The 5268-nt window shown below is 45.5% G+C and overlaps 1 pseudogene; it reads left to right on the top strand.

Annotated features, from left to right (window-relative positions):
• The first annotated feature begins 3907 nt into the window (after positions 1–3907).
• Positions 3908–5028, top strand: LOC127785737 (BTB/POZ and MATH domain-containing protein 1-like; annotated as a pseudogene).
• The last annotated feature ends 240 nt before the right edge of the window (positions 5029–5268 follow it).

Below are 5268 nucleotides of genomic sequence, written 5' to 3'. Positions count from 1 at the left end.
CTGATTTACCTCCCTGGCGCTACAGTACTCCATCTTCCTCCTCCAGACAGAGCCGAGCTAGCCCGTGCTCGTGCACAGTGCCGCCGCCTCCTCCCACCAATCCGACCTCACCGTTGCTCCTCTTTCCAAATTAGTTGCGGGAATGGAATCCCCTCAATCTCCTCTTCCTTTTCCCCAAGAAATCCCCAAAATTTTGTATGGAAATTCTTTCCAATTTCGCGGATCAAATCCTTCCTTTTTCCGGCGAGAACCCTAGACTTTCCCGAGTTTTTCCCATCGTTGTGGGCTTGATCCCGAGCTCCCGTGCCTATATAAAGGACCCCCTAGTCGTCCTCTACCTATCCCCTCAAGTCCTATCTTCCGCCGTCGCCGGAATCGCTCTCCCCGCGCTCTCCCTCTCTCTCCACCTCCGGCCGCCGCTCCAGCCGCCATTCGCCGTCGCCCCGGCCGTCGCCGGTCAGCACCGCCACCTCCCTCGGCTTCGCAGTGAAGAGCTCTACCCCGGCCACCCGTTCTTTTGCGCCGAACCCCGCCGGAAGTCGCCGTCACCGTGAAGGCCGAACCGTTGCCATGTTTTGATCTCCGGCGAAGCTTTGCCGTCGACTCCGTGGTCGCCGGACCTCGCCGTATCCACTGTCGGCATCGCAGCAGTGAGGAGAAGCCCGGCAGCCATCTCCCCGAAGCCGAAATCCACCGGAGCTCCATCGTCGCCGTCAACCCGAAGCTCGCCGTCGCGTTTTGATCTCCAGCGAAGCCCTGCTGCTCCTCCCGTCATCGCCAAGCTTCGCCGCTGCCTCCATTGGATTCGCAGCTGCGAAGTGAAGCTCGGCCACCCCTCCGTTGTCGCCGAACATCGCCGGAAAGTCGTCGCCTCCGTGGACATTACCTCGCCGCCCTTTGGAGCTCGTCGCCTGCCATCTCCCTCACTGTCTGTCGTCGCGTAAGTGGTGGTAAGGGTCGCTTTGATCCCCTCTCGCTCCCGGTGCCCTCCGTTTGCGTTATTGTGCCGTGGTTCGCCAGCAATCGCCGCTCCCATGCCATTCCCGTGCTTGCGGTCGTCGATCCTGCGTGGCAGCCAAGTCATCGCTGATATTAGCGCCATCTTGGCCATCCAAAATTAATATAAATTTGTCATCTCTTTTCAATGACATATTATTCTTTTTTAATATATGTCATCTACCAAAAATGATCTAATCTTTTTTCGGAGGATGTTTTAATATTCTGTCTCAGCTATAAATCATTTGTAAACAATTTGGAGTAGTCTTTTCTTTAATAGGTTTAATTGGAATTTAATCTTGTAAAATTTGTAATTAATTCATACGAAATCGGAATGAGACCGTTCAAGTCTCTAAATTTATCTAAAATCATGATCTACATGTTTGTTTACTTTTATGTACTGTTTATTTGGTTTTTATTAGTCGTTTTCCTCGTTTTACATGTTAGCTTGTCGTTTCCGTCGTTTCGAAGGATTCGTGAGGCGTTGGAAGTATTCAAGAAGACTAATTGAAGACCGAATATTGCAAGGCAAGTCACACAGATCCCAAACACAATTCCTTTGAGCATGTTGATCCTATATTTAAATTCTCTATTTATTTCAACTGTGCATTTATTTTCGAATGTCATTGGGTGGTGAGCCTTTCCCATTTAATTATGGCCGAAGATGACTTTATTTTCCTATGGGTTATAATTTGATTAGCTAGAACCTTATATATTGGTTTGGTTCAGCTAGATGCTTATAATAGATGCTTAGCCATGCTTAGAAACAATAGCTCACTAATGGGATAAATCATGCTTCACTATCACTTGTGGATATTTAATGGAAGCTCACGATGGTCAATCGTGATTGGTTAATTAATTACTTGCCAATTAAAACTTGATAATGGTGGGTTGTGAGCACATGGTTTTGATGGTCGTGCTCATGACAATTAAGGACCGGTTCATGAGTTTCGGTTGTGAAACATTAACTGTGCCAACCACAAGCTAGCGTGGGCAACGGCTTTACCTTTTATATAGAATGGTTCATTGCAGAGCACTAGACTGAGAAGTGGCGGAGATAAGCCCACGGGGGTCGCTGGGGAGTCCATGCCTTGTTTTATAAGGGGGTGATTATGATCCAGGAACGGTGCACTGTGGTGGATTGTGTTGTGTGAGGGGTACTGTCACAGCTCTTTCCGAGGTACCGTGGTGGTATTGAGGCGCATGGTGACATGTCGTGGGGCTGTGTCTTGTGGGTACAGTGGTACACCTCTGGCCAGAGTAAAACTATTCGAATAGCCGTGCCCGCGGTTATGGGCGGGTCTAACAATGTCTTTCGTGATTAGTCTCACACTTCTCACCATAATAAAAGATGCTATAACTGGTAATAATTTGATTAGCTCCTGGTTTGGAATGGTATATTCTTGGTTTGGAGATAGATCTGTGCAGCCGGGTATGGTTGTTTAGGATGGTTGGGCCTGTGCAGCATGGGTGTGCTGTTCAGTGTTGATTAATATTGATGATTAATTACTCTACTATTTTACAATTCTCAAATGTTTGTTAAATGCTGCTTTTGCAAATGAGCCCTATATTATACCATTCTTTGGTATCCTTATGCACTTGCATATTTGCTGTGTGGCTTGCTGAGTATGTTATATGCTCACCTTGCAATAATCAATCAAACCTCAGTTGAAGACAAGTTGCGAAGGAGAAGATGTTTGGCTTATACCCCAGTTGAGCTGCCTGTGGGAGTGGAGCTAGAGCTTCGCTAGATTTTATTTTTCGCTGTAGTTTTCTTCATGGGGAGGACTAAGTGCCTCTTAAGTAAGTATTTATCGTTTTAGTTAATTTGATGAATCTGTATATTAAATTGTCAGTTTGTATACCTCGGCTGATTTCTGGACGAGTATTTAATGCACAAATTAGTTCAAAAATTACTAGTGAATTTCTGGGCGTGACAGCTAATCAACCCAAGTCATTCTCATCTCTTATACCTTATCCACCCCCAAATCGATCCGATATGACAAATGTTGAGTGACAACTAATTATTCATCATTATCTAGTAAAAGAACTAATTATTCATGGCCCTAGCTAGAAAAGTACTTATTCTGTCCTATAATATACACCATCAGTAAAAAATAAATCCTAACTATACGTCCAGATTTATACCGAGCCAGGATTTGATTCTTTCTGGGACGTATGGTGTAGCTATTTTAGCATTGTAATTTGTTTCAAAATAAAGTTATTTTCTAGCTCCACTTTCTCTCAACCAATCTTAATTATTCTATGTTTAATTTTCACCTATTTTATTTTCTTTACCTATCATAATTTTCCTCCAATTATTTTTATCTACTTTTTAATACCCGTATTCATATAAAAAAGTACTTATATTCTAGAACGAAGGACGAAGGTAATATCTTATCCTTACCAACAGATCTACTCTTGCCATCTCAAAATACGTAACCAACGTTATGATATAACCAAACTAGTATTTCTGTCATTGGTTGCGAAGGAAATATTTGTGTGAACTGTACGTATGGATACGAAAGGGGAATCAAGCAGGTCAGTGCAGTAGGCGGTTTGGCAATTGGCACTGACAGCTTTTTTCGATCAACTAGCCGCGTACCATCAAACGAAAAGTAAACAACCATTGCGAAATGATCCTCCAACGATAAACATAAACCGTCACACTACAAGCTAGTCAGCAACGACCATGAGCGACACGGACGCGTGCAGATTATTGCACAGGCACCGGCCGTTCCGGCAGACGAAGCTGCCAATAACCCAAATCGAAGTTCTTTCTCTTCACCCAGCGACCAGCCGGAATTGGATTCTAACACTTTGTCCTACAAGAAGCAGGCGTGCAGTCTGTTAGTAGGAAAATCAATCTTTTCCACGAGAGAGAACGGCCTACCAACACAAGACTGCAGGCATGGCGACAACGACGGCGACGACACTTGCGGCCAGCGCCGGCGACGGTTCTTCCCCGCCGTCGCGGTCCACCGTCACGACCATCGCGGCGCAGGCTTATCACGTACTCAAGATCAACGGGTACTCCAACACCTTGAAAGCCGGCTGCCACTACCCCCTCAGCACCTGTCCGTTCAGCGCAGGAGGCCACACCTGGCATGTCAGCTACTACCCAAACGGATGCCGCGACAGCAACAAGGACTGCATCTCCACCTTCCTCTCGCTTGAGGGCATCGTCACCGAGGATCGGAGGACGTGCTGGCAAAAGCTACATTCAGCCTGCTCGATCGATACAGGAACCTGGTGCTGTCGTACACCTATCACACCAAATTCCGTAACTTTTCAACATATTCTGGTAGGGCAAGGGGGTTCGAAAACTTTATTAGGAGAGACGAATTAGAGCGATCGGAATATCTCAATGATGACTACTTTGCCATTGCTGCCCATGTAATCATCCCAAAGGAAAAGCCATCTGTCGTCGTACCACCGTCGAACATGCATCTGCATTATGGTGATCTCCTCGTAAGCAAAGAAGGCACCGATGTCAAGTTCCTGGTCGGCGGCGAGATGTTTGCGGCGCACCGGTTGGTGCTGGCGGCACGGTCACCGGTCTTCAAGGCAGAGCTTTTCAGGCCGACGAAGAAAGGCACCATAGATGCGATACAGATTGACAACATGGAAGCACGAGTGTTCAAGGCTCTGCTTGGGTTCATCTACACAGACATTTGGCCAGAGATAGGTCATGGAAAAGACAATGTAGCTATGGCTCAACAGTTGCTTGCTGCTGCTGACAGGTATGGCTTACAGAGGTTAAAGTTTGTCTACGAAGATAAGTTGTGCAACCACATTGATACATGCTCAGTGTCAACCATGTTGGTGCTAGTGGAGAAGCACCATTGTTGCAAACTCAAGGAGGCATGCTCTACATTCCTTAGTTCCATGAGCCCTCCTATTGTTGAAGATCCAAATTCCAGCATATTTGGCAGTGAATTGGAGAAGACGGTTTCTTCTTCAGAGAACCATAGAAGTCAAATTAACCGTACAGATATTAGGATTCAACCGTGGCAAAATGCAGATGTCTAGAAACGTTATTTTCAGTGCTATAAAATTTGTTTACTTTGTTTCTAATAATTATATAGATTGACTTTGGACTTGAGTTTTTACGAGATGGTGTATCCTTATATATGTTGTCAATCATTTTTTTTAAAAAATAGAACTACTGATATTTGAGAAATGAGAAGTGGGCCCACACGTATCTAGGACGTAATAGTGGAGGTTCACAAATCTCCTGACAACGATCGCCTTTTTCAGGCGAGATTTTTT

The sequence above is a fragment of the Oryza glaberrima genome, chromosome 10 (genome assembly GCF_000147395.1).
Source record: "Oryza glaberrima chromosome 10, OglaRS2, whole genome shotgun sequence".
Taxonomy (NCBI): Eukaryota; Viridiplantae; Streptophyta; class Magnoliopsida; order Poales; family Poaceae; genus Oryza; species Oryza glaberrima.
Note: the sequence above shows the minus strand (reverse complement) of the source record. Positions and strands in the feature narration are given on the sequence as shown.